Source organism: Psammomys obesus, unplaced genomic scaffold (assembly GCF_907164565.1).
Source record: "Psammomys obesus unplaced genomic scaffold, mPsaObe1.curated_primary_1811, whole genome shotgun sequence".
Classification (NCBI taxonomy): Eukaryota; Metazoa; Chordata; class Mammalia; order Rodentia; family Muridae; genus Psammomys; species Psammomys obesus.
The window spans coordinates 8695061-8706680 of NW_026596152.1; positions in this window are offsets into that span (position 1 = coordinate 8695061).

Here is an 11620-nt window from a genome sequence, read left to right on the forward strand (position 1 = left end):
AAAAAAAAAAAAAAAAAAAAAGAAAGAAAAAAGAAAAAAAACCTAAATGTAACTAAGCAGTAAATACATGCACGATAGTATCTTTCTCAGAAGGAAAATTAGACTCTTTATTAGGCTTGGATCAAGTGTCAAAAGTAGGAAATTCACATAGTAGAGACAGGAGCTGGAATGTAGCTCAGTTGGTAGAGTATTTGCCCAGCACTCACCAAGCCTGGAGTCTAGCCCTAGCACCTCCCCCCCCCCAAAAAAAAAAAAGTAGTCAGCATCTGTGACTACTTAGGAATTGATTGGTTAACAAAGATCATGTGCTTAGGATTAGCGAGGTTCAACCCCCAGATCAGGGCTTGATCAAGTTAATAGAGATGACCAAGTGAACTTACCTAGAACTTTGCAGACAACAATTACAGCAATGTTCTTGACCTCACATGAAACATTTCATAAAACCCTGGTCACACTGTAGGCTTTAAAGCAAGTCTCAGTAAATCAAAGCATAGGTGTCCTTCAGGCTATCACCTCTGACCCAGTTATTAGGAAATTAGAAGATAATCAAGAAAAGACTATGAGGCTTTGGCGTGATGGTGCACACCTTTAACTACAGCCCTCAGAGATGGATGCAAGTAGATCGCTGTGAATTTTAGCCAGCCTGGGCTACATAATGAGACCATGGACAAAGCAAACAAACAAGAAGAAACAAATTCCAAGACCCCCAATAACAAAAATCAAAACTCCTCAAACAAAATTTAAAAACCTACCAAAATTAGCCTCTTATACTGCAGAATTAACAACAACAACGAAAATACCCCAGGATCTTAAAAACAAAAACAAAACCCACCTCAATATTACTTTACAGGTTAAACACAAAATCAGACTCTTGGGCCTTCATCTGAGTCTGTTTTCCATCACTAAAACAAAATGTGCTCGAGGCTGAGGGCTCATCTTGGGAAGAGGTTCACTTGGTCCACAGTTTGGGGGTTGTGGGGAGTCACAGGGTTGGCTTGGTCTAGCTGCCTTGAGAGGCATGCGTCATCCATTTTTCAGGTTAGAGTCTATGACTTCTGGGGCGCTTTGTGCCCTTCAGTTCCTGAGAAACGGAGGCACTCGCTCAGGCAGTGAAGCACTCAGGCTGCTTTGTGTTTCTCTGTGCTCATCAGAACTCAAGCGAAGCGTTTAGAAGTTTGTCAGGATAGCTGGTCTTTGAAGTTAATCTCGTGCACCTCGCAGAGCTCACAAACATCATGGTGTCCTGGCAACTACAATTGTACTGATCTGGCGATCGCTGTCATAGCGTTTCCGATAAAAGTATGAAAAGTCTGATTCCTTGCAATAACCTTGTCACTGTCTCAGTCTTGCCGTGGCCCCTCCAACCTGTGCCTGGTTTTCATTTCTCGCTGGCCATATCAGGTAACCTTGGCCCGGAAAGTTAGCTCTGGATTCACAGGAAGTGAAAATCCTAGCGGTGTGATGATCAAGTCTACCCTAGTGATCACTAGTCATCACTGTGGGAGTGAGTGTGACGGAGAAGGGGCCAGAGTGACGAGGGTGGGGCCTGTCTTGCTTATTGATGATTGACTGGTTGACTGGAAGCAGGTAAGGATGAGTCTGAACTCTCTCTCACTCTCTCTCTATGTGTTTGTGCACACACACATGCTTGCTTGAGTAGGCCAAAGATCAACCTCATGTGATCTTTCCTTGGGTGTTGTCCACTTTGTAGTTTTTGGTTTAAGATTTTTTTGTTCGGGGTTGGAGAGGTGGCTCAGCAGTTAAGAGCACTGGCTGCCCTTCCAAAGGACTCAGGTTCAAATCCTAGTGCCCATGTGGCAGTTCACAGCTGTCTGTAATTCCAGTTCCAAGGGATCTGACATGCTCACGCAGACAGATATACATGGAGGCAGAACAACAATGGAAATAATAATAATAATAATAAAGTTAAAAAGATTTTTTTTATTTCATTTTTACTTATCAGAGTACATTGAGACTCCATAGGCAACATTCCAGGGCATGCTTGGGCATGTACTTTTTTTTTTTTTTTGAGATGGGGTCTTGTGGGATTGTTGTACACTTATATGAGTGACTATTTATGGCAGGAGCACAACCGTGTCAAGGATCCCCATATCCTTCGGAATGGCAGGGCCTTCTCCCTGGTTCTAGTATGGATGTTGACAGTCCGTGCAGAAAGTCTCAGCCACAGCTTTCTCCTCCTTGATGACTGTTGTAAGCGCCTGCGTTTACTTACTGGGCCAAGATCACCTGATATGGCCTGTGAGAAGCGAAAACCAGGCAGAGGTTGGAGGGGGCCAAAGCAAGGCAGAGACCATGATAGTCTCGTGGCAAGGAATCAGACTTCTTACACCCTTATCACAAACAGAATATGTGGTGATTGCTAGGATCAATAGTTGCCAGGATAAGGTGACATTTGCAAGCCATGCAGGGTTTCACAAGATTAAGTCTAACACCAGTTTCCCTGTCAAGCTTCCATGCTTCCTTGCCTTCTAAGGGAATGGACAGAGAAAAACAGAGCAGCCTGAACGCTTCACTGCCCACGGGTGTGCCTTCAGTTCTCAGGAAAGGCACACAGTGCCCCAGAGGTCACGGACTCTACCCTTAAAAAAACCTATGTGTACACCTCTCAAGGCAGCTAGACCAGACTGACTCCAGGATTCCCTGCTGAGACCAATCCCCTACAGAGGCCCCTGCTGAGATGAGCTGACCCACCACCTCATTCAGCTGGATGTAACTAACACTCCAGTTCCCAGGATGTTGGTGTGTCTCTAACAGAGGGCATGGCCCAACCAATCCCAGCTTTTCTGTGTGTGTGTCTGCCACTTCCTCATTCTCTGTTGCTCCTGTCAGATCAATGCCCCAAACATGCAGGTTGCAGCAGGGTCTCCTGGACTCCCTTCTCAATAGCTGGGGTTACAGGCCCATGGCTCTGTATCTCGTAGGATGCTGGGAGGAGAGCAAGACCCAAAATGCAGCCTCAGCAAGCTCAAGCACCCAGAAAACCCCAAAGAGATGGGAAGAGAACAGGCTTAATCTAAAACAAGCATCTTAGTTATTAGTATCTGCAGGAAGCCTTGAGTGAGTGACGTCCTGAGTACGTGTGTGTGGTTGATATGAGCCTGGCCATGTCAAGGACCCTAGCGTCAGACCCACGGGAAGTGGCAAAGTCTTCCCCCGGGGTGGCGCATGGAGGAATGGCAAAGCTTCCTAGTTGCAGATGTTGAGGGTGTGTGCAGAAAGCATCTACTGTAGCTTTCTCTTCCGTGATGTTCCCCCGTAGCTGCTCCTACTGAGACAGCTAAACCTCCCTCCTTGTTCGGCTGTATCTGTCATCTCTGCCTCTGTTTATCTGTGTGTCACAGCCCTCACCCTCCAGGTTTGGCTGTATGCAGTAGCCCCGCCTCGCTGTTTAACCGTGTAACAAACACACTGAACGTCAGGAGAACCCAGTCCACCAGCTTTTCTGTGTGTCTGTCTTTTCCTCCTTCCCTCACTGCCGCAGTCAGGTCCAAGCCCCTGGAGCTGTGCAAAGGACTCAGCAAGTGTGCAAGTGGCCTAGAACAGGACATTCTCAGGTGACTTGTGTGGGAACAGGACAGAGTCCAGGGTGAGGAGGCCATGTAGGCAGGGACCCCTCACCAGGACCCTGGGTGGGGTTTATGTGTGGCTTCTGTGGCCTGCTGTCACCCCGTTAGGCTCTGCCTTCCTGCTGTGACAGCTCTAGGGTTCCTTCACTTCCCTCATCCCCATATATGGCCCTGCTTCAGGCTGGGCCCAGGGTGTAACTTGATCAAGTGGCTCCTCTGTGAATGGGCAGAGTGTCGCCTGTGCCTCCTGGCCTTAGCCCATGCAGAGCGGCAGTAAAGTAAATAGGAGGATGGGTGTGGCGAAGGCTACGGAGCTTAGAGCAGTGTGGAGACAGCTCTAACTCTGAGGCTTGCAGAGCTGGACAGCAAGTAGTCACCTGGAGGATTGCAGGATTATCACTAGGCTCCCTAGCACACACACGGCCCCCCACGCCCCCGTACCTCCGCCACGACTATCCGTGAAGCTGGCTTCCCAGATGAATTTGGCAACAAGGGGCTGCCTTCAGGGCTATTGCTGGGCATAGATTGTGGGTCAGCGTTCTATTTTTATATCTGGCCTGGCCATTGTCCATTCCTATATTTAATCATCTCTAAAGGCTGTTCCCAGCTGGCCCTCTTACAGGGTGACTGCAAACTTCTGCCTTAATGGGGGCCCATAGGCCACCCTCTCCACAACTCACTCTTGTCCCATGCTGCTGATAGGCCTTGCTGGCCTTGAGGCCTGAAGGTGTCAGTGGGGCAGAACATTGGCTCCTTTCCAGTCCCAGAGTGCTGCACCAGCTCAGTCTGTACCAGGAGGTGCTTCCGGAAAGACTGATGCCCAAGGCTGCAACACGAAGACTCCAGTATGCAGGGGTACTGCCTGGAAGAAAATGCAAGCGTCTGGTGTGTCCCATGTTGGCTAATCTGGCCAGACATTAGCAGGTGGTTGACGATGGGCCCTCCTCCTGCCATAATTGACGTTGGAGCCCAGCCCCTTCCCTGGTAACACACTGATTGTTATTATTATTTTGAGGAAAAGAACATTTCCTGGTTGTCCCTCTTAAATGCCACCAGAAGGGAGTGGTGGCAGAAGCAGAGCCTTGTCGAGACCCACTGAAGGAAAGCTTCTCCCTCCCAGGAAACCAGTGCTACTTTATAGACTTAGTGGCTTTAAAAAAGTGTTCTTACCATATACTAGTCACACAGAATGAGAGTGGTGTATGACATTTCATACATGTATATGACCCTTTTGATCCTGTTAGACCCCTGATGCCCGCTCGTCCTTTTGCTAATCCCTCCCCTTTCCCAGGCAGTCCCGCCCTCTACTTGCATGTCTCTGTGTGTGACCCAGGGAGGCTGACTGAAGTCGCTTACCGGAACCTGGACGGGGCGCTGTTAACAGGGACATACACACCCTTCTAATGGCTACACTGCTGAAGAATACCCCAGGCCCCAACCCATTAAGTGTCTACATATTCTCGGAGAGAGGTGGGGCCTCCCGAGAGCCTCCCTCCTTCACGACAGAGTATCGACAATCATCTTGTGCAGGCCTAACAATGGCTGCTAGTTCAAGAGTGCCACGTGTCATGTCATGTCTGGAAGACAGTGTTCCACAGCTCCCCACCTCACCCCCAGCTCTTACAGCCTTCTTTGGCGTTGCCTGGGCCTCTAAGGGGTGATAGAGATGTCCCATTTCTGGATGTCTTGGAAAAGAACCCCACATTGTTGGAAAAAGGTATTTCCAGTGATTCACAAAGATACGTATGCATAACACAATGAACTGAACCAGGGGTCGGGGAGGGCAGGTCACACCAGGACAGGAAGTTCAGTTAGATTTTACCCTAATGTAGGGTGGTGACAGAGTCTCACCCCATTAATGGGAGCTTGACCTCCCAATATGACCCGACTGACTAATGCACAGTTGGCATGAAGGGGGAGGGAGTGATGGAGTCAAGGGCTTGGGCAAACAGCTGTGTACACCGAGGTTCACAGGATGGGGAGATTTATAGGACCCTGTCTGCCCTTATTGCGCCAGCCATCTGTCTTAGTCACTGTTCTATTGCTGTGATGAGAAACCATGAGCATGGCAGCTCTGATAAAGGAAAACACTCAATTGGGGTTGGCTTACGGGTTCAGAGGTTTAGTTTATTATTGTCATAGCAGAAAGCATGGTGGCACACAGGCAGACATGGTGAAGAGGTAGCTGAGAATTCTATATCTGAAACTGAAGGCAGTGGGAAGAGAGAGTGGCACTGAGCCTGGCTTGAGCATTTCAAACCTTAAAGCCCACCCCCAGTGACACACTTCCTCCAACAAGGCCACACCTCCTGATAGTGCCACTTCTTCAGAGCCTATGGGGGCCCTTTGATGGAAAAGGCACCCTCACAGCTTGGCACTCAATGGTCACTTACTCTTGGCACTTTGGTAGGTTATGAGTCTCTGCTGTTATGGCTGCTCACCACAAGAAGAAGCAGCTTCTCTGACTACAGCTGACACCTCACTACTCTGTGGTCATAAATAGAATTACCTAGAAGGCAATTTGATGAGCCTATCATGTCTTTTTAGGACACGCTGTTGGATTTATTTGTTTTTAATTCTTTCAGACTTATTCTGTTACATGACTTCTGATCAAAAGAACGGGGTGTGAGTCATGTCTCGGCCCTGAATGGAAGCCTGGCATTCTAAACTTCCCCCAGAGATTATAAAGTCATGAAGACATAATATTATCTGCCCCATCTCTTAAGTGTTGATGAAAGGGGACCTGTTAACCACATGGACATGAGAATGTCTTTCTGAAGTTGTCTTCTGAGCAGGCACAGGCCCATCTCCTACTGTACTGCACATGCTTGTGTGCGTGCGCGCACACCCTTCTCTCTCTCTCTCACACACACACACGCTAAATAAATGTGTAAGTGTAATAGAAGCAGTAATGTCAGGAACTGTGATTCCTTTGAGGGCACTTTAAGCTGTTGGGAGGAAGGACCACTCTTTAACGAGCTAGGTGTGTGTACAGCCTAGGCCTTCGATACAAGTTGCTCCCAGATCCCGACTGTTAGGTCAGCTCTTTCTGAGTTCTAATTTGGAAAGCGTAACATTCCTTTTCATTCATTCATTCATTCTTTTTTTTTTTTTTTTGGGTGTTTCAGACGGGGTCTCATTGAGCCCAGGCTGTTCTTGAACTCACTGTGTAGCTGTGTCTGTCCCCCAAGCGCTGGGATTAGAGGCTGTTGCCCAGAGCACCTGCTTTCCCAGATGCCAGGGAAGGCACCATCCAACACCAGGCCAGAGAAATGCTGGAAGGAAAAAAGTGTCCACAAAATGCATGGCCCTTCCCATTTTCCTCAGGTCCTTGGAATTAAGCACAGTTGTCTCCTCCACTTCCCCTAGTCCCCTGGTTTTTCTGAAGAAGAGGTGGGCAGTGGATTTTGGCATCGGTGGGACTTTTGAGGGATCGTATCCTGTCACTCCCACCTCCGGAGAGATGGAATAGTGTGGGCTCTGGAGGACAGACTGTGTCTGTGGGCTCCTGTCTGCGTATACCACCCAGGCTGGGGAAGTGAGCAAGCAGCAACAGCATGCCTGGAGGTCTGGAGGATGCTGAGCTTCAAGCCTTCCGAAGCAGATGCTCAGACAGAGAGCCCCCCCCCCTGCAGTAGCTCACCTCAGTCCCTAAGGGGTCTTTAGCTCTGGGGCGGGGGGAAGGAAGCTGCATGGCTACAACTGAAGTTTCAGGGCAGAAGCCCCAGCTCTGGCCAGCCTCGGCCAGCTGGGCTTGGCCACCATCCTGAAATGATATGTATAGTGATGAAAAAAAGCAGACAGGAGAGCTCATCCATATGAACAGCCAGGAAGAACCGATAAAGGCGTCCTGTGGCCTCAAGTCTGTCTTGGGGTGCTTCTTAGTCAAGTCTGAGGTCTCGCTGAGCTGATCACTGTTTTACTCCTGGTCCTCACTGCATGGGGGGCACCCCGGTACTCAGGACATGGTTGTTCCTGCTGCCTGGTGGTGCCCTCACCCTGATGAACGAGTACCCTTACACGGAGGGCGGGCTGTCATGGAGGGCGGGCTGTCATGGAGGGCGGGCTGTCAAGAAGAGCTCTGCGCTTCTGCGGCTGATGCCTCGGCTGCTCTTGCCTTTGCGCCCTTGGGCTGTAAGGGTAGGAATCCCTGGTTTCTAAAGTGACCAACGAGTGTACCTGCGGTGCGGTTGAACAGGATTTGAAAAATTAAGGCAGGTGCACGATGATGACAGAGGTGCCGGCCTTCCCTCCCACTTTTAGGGCCTTCTTGGTCCCTGAAGTGAGGGAGGCAGCAATGTTTCAGACAAAAGGGGCTTCTAAAGCGCTTGTTTTACATAGCCAGCCCCAAGGCCAAGAGAAAGGGTCAGCCTGGGGAGGCGCCTTCCTACGGGAGGGAAAATTCTCCAAGACAAGTGTCAGAAAGAAACTGGGTGAAGGCCTACTCCACTCCTCAGGGTGTAATGACAGTGGCTGAGAACAGAGACAAAGGGAGCAAGACGGAGCCGTACAACTATTTAAAGTGTAAACAGCAGCTTATGGAACTAAATAGGAGATGGCATTTATAGGAAATAAACCGAATAGCAGGAGCTCACACACTCCTGCAGGGAAGGGACATGCCAACACGTAATTACTTCTGAGTGACAGAAAGACAGCTTTGTCTTGTTGACTCTTGTATATATTTTCTCAGTTTTTCTCCAGGAGATGATAGGAGATGGAGATGGGTGTGCTGGCCTGCTCCATTCTAAACTTAGCCACCTCCTCTGGCTGATTGTGTGACCTGGGACATTCTTTCTATTTGCATTGTCCAACTTTCTATCTGTAGCATGGAGATTATGCTGCTTCCAACCTCACGGGGCCATCGGGAGGACACAGTGACTGTGTTTGTGGAGAGTACCCTGCGTGAGGTTGGCACAAGCAGGCAGCAGAGACTGGCCCAGCCATCTTTGCCCTTCTAGTGCCACTCCCATTTCAATGGCCAGACTCCTCTCTTGGTCAGTTAGCAACAGAAGGTGGCATACGTCCCCACCATGGGTTAAGAGTGGCGTTTACTGTCGCCTGTCTGCAGTGCCAGCTATTTGGTGAGTTGGGAAAGAAGGATCAGGGATTTGGGACCAGTGTGGGGAACACAGACATAGCCGGGATTCTGCCTCCAAAGTCAGCAGATAGGAAGCTGGCGAGGCTCAGTGGGTTAAGGCACCTGCCGCCAAGATGGATGACAGAGTATGCATGGGGTAGGAGAAACTTCCCTCCAGGGATCGTGACCTCTATATTCGGGCCACAGTATACACCCACATAAATACACTTATGAAACTTTTAAATAAACAAAACAACCCTCCCAATGACAAAAACTAAACAGCCCCTCCCACCAGAACTATAAACACATGCTTGAGAGATGGAAGGCCACGGCGAGTTCAAGGCCAGCCTGAGCTACATGAAACACTATTTCAAATACGCAAACAAAGAAGCTTGTGAAATAAAGAAAACTAGAATCTGGATTAAGAATGTCCTGCTGTCAGCACGATCTTCTGACCCTGGTGTACTGTAGATGGACCCTTCAGATTCACAGGAATTCAGACACCATCCCAGGCAGCCTGGCTTTTACCAGGCAGGGATTCTGAGCACAGCCAGAAAGAATACATTTTGAAGAGATAGTGTTTTTTTTTTTTTTTTTTTTTTTTTTAGCATCTTGCCCCCACCCCACCCCCATGGAAACATTGCAGAAGGTGTCGAGGGGTGGACTGAACAGTCAGGGGTTAGGGTGAATGGCTGTGAGGTGTTGTACCAGAAATGCAATAAAAATACTTCAGCTGCCTACAGTGGGCCTGCACAAGACCCACCCTGCCGACAAGGCGTCAAGAAAGGAGAAGGAGCTCACGGGGCCCACCCTCGCTGCTGGAGAAGAGCCGCTGTCTTTAGCTGTGAACCTACTGCCGAGCCCACCAGGCTCCCACGGAGAGCTCCAAACCCAGGACCACACAAACAGCCGTGGCTTGTGACGTAGCGGGTCGCAAAACCAACACACGGACACGAGAAAGGCGTTTTTAAGGAAGAGGGGGATGTACAAAGAAGGCGGTAGAGAGAGGGGATAGGGTAGGGGCTGAGAATGTCATTGCGTATTATTTGTGGTGTGTGAGATTGTCCAAGAACAAATTTAATTAGTTAAAAGGAAAAAAAGTGTAGCCCCCCCCACAAGCAAAAATAAAGTCTACCAGAAGAGGGCGCAAGTGGTATACGTCAACCGTTACTGGTTGCTAATGAAATTTCTTGCTTGAGTAGCCCAAGATGGCCTGAAACTCTACGTAGCCCAGGCTAGTTTTGAACCGTGGCGATGCCCCCATCTCAGCCTCCCAAGTGCAAGAGTCACAGGCACAAAGCATTTCTTCAAGCTTGTCCATCTTTTCTTTATATGTTGTGCCACTTCTTTTATTTTTCCCCATCAAAATTTTTGGTTTAGGGGTAGAGAGATGACCCAGCCGTTCAGCAGTGAAGAACGCTCACGGCTCTTCCGCTCTTCCGGGGGCCCTCCGTTTGGTTCCCGGCACTCAGGTCGGGAACTGCCAGCTCCAGGAGGGCTCTGAGTCCTCTGGCTCTGTGAACACCTGCACTCACCTCCAACACCCCTCACCCCCCCCCCCCAAGAGCACATACACAAAACTAAAAAAAACAATAGAAATAAATAAACCTTAACAACAAATTTAGCCTCTCACTTATTGCTGCCCGCCCACTCACCCCACTCCTGGTTGCAAAGGACAAAGTCCCTCCTCCGTGAGCTTCGGGGTCTGAGGTCTCTTCAAACTGTCCTTTCCTTTAAGCTGCTGGCCTTGCCACTTTCTTTGAGAAGCGGATAAGGTGTGGTGTGACGTGGACACGTGAGAAGACACGCACGACAGAGTAGAGACTGCACCCAGATCCGGCTTGCCGAGATGATGAATTGGTTGGGAGCAACAGGGGCCGCCAAAAGGCAGAAGCAGGAAGAAGGGGAAGGAAAGCCCACTCTCGTATGAAATATGGTGGCATATCTAAATTCTAGCAACGAAGGGAACATCATATACCCATGAACAGGAATCAAGAGAAACCTGGCTGTGAGAGCCAGGAGGGACAGCAGGTTCCAGGCAACTGGGTCTTTACTTCCTTTGGGAATATGACTGACAATGGAATGCCTCCAAGTTGGGGACGCGAACGTGGCACATGCCACAGTGTGGAGGCAACCACAACCCAAACACTTTGGACCTTGAGATAAAACAGTCCGACAAGCAGACAGCATAACGTAGGTTCTGAGGGGAGTTCAGGGACTCAGCACCGGAGACAGACAACATGATGGCAGCACTGAAAAGAGGAAATCAGGACCCTTTTGGGGCAGAAGTGTGGCTGGTCTCTCATTACAGTTCTCTGAGGATGCAGCCAGGCTCTGGGAAGGGATGGGGGCAGGATGTGTCACCACCAATATATTCACACTAGTATGAATTCACTTCCCCAGGTGTGAAATTCCAGCACCCAGAAGTCAGAGCTAGAGAGTCTCAGGCAGGGCCTGGGGTGTCTGGGGTGGGGGTGGGTGGCTGCCGGGGTCACTGTGGCAGAGCAGCATCTGGGCTGGAGTCCAAACCCAAGGAAACCAGAATTGCTCCTGTGCATTGTGAGACTCTGTGCCCACTCATCTTTTATAATGTGGACATCTGGGGACATGTCAGAACCTGCACATGTCTCCTATGAAGAATTTGCGAGTTTTCTTTTGCAAAACCGTGAACAGACAGATGCGGAAACCCTCGTAATTTTGTTTGTCTCATTTTTCTTCCAAAATCATTTAGTATTTCCTTATTTAATAATTCATTCTCTGAATCTGCTCTGCCCTGTGTTCTTTCTCTTTTCTCTCCCTTTTCCTCTCCCCATCTCTCCCTCTTTTCCTTTCCTTCTCTCTCTTCTTGCCTTTCTCCCTTCCCCTTTCTCTCCCTTTTTCCTTCTCCCCCTTTCTCCCTCCCTTTCTTCCTCTCCCTCTCTTTCCTCCTTCTCTCCCTCTCTTTCCTCCTTCTCTC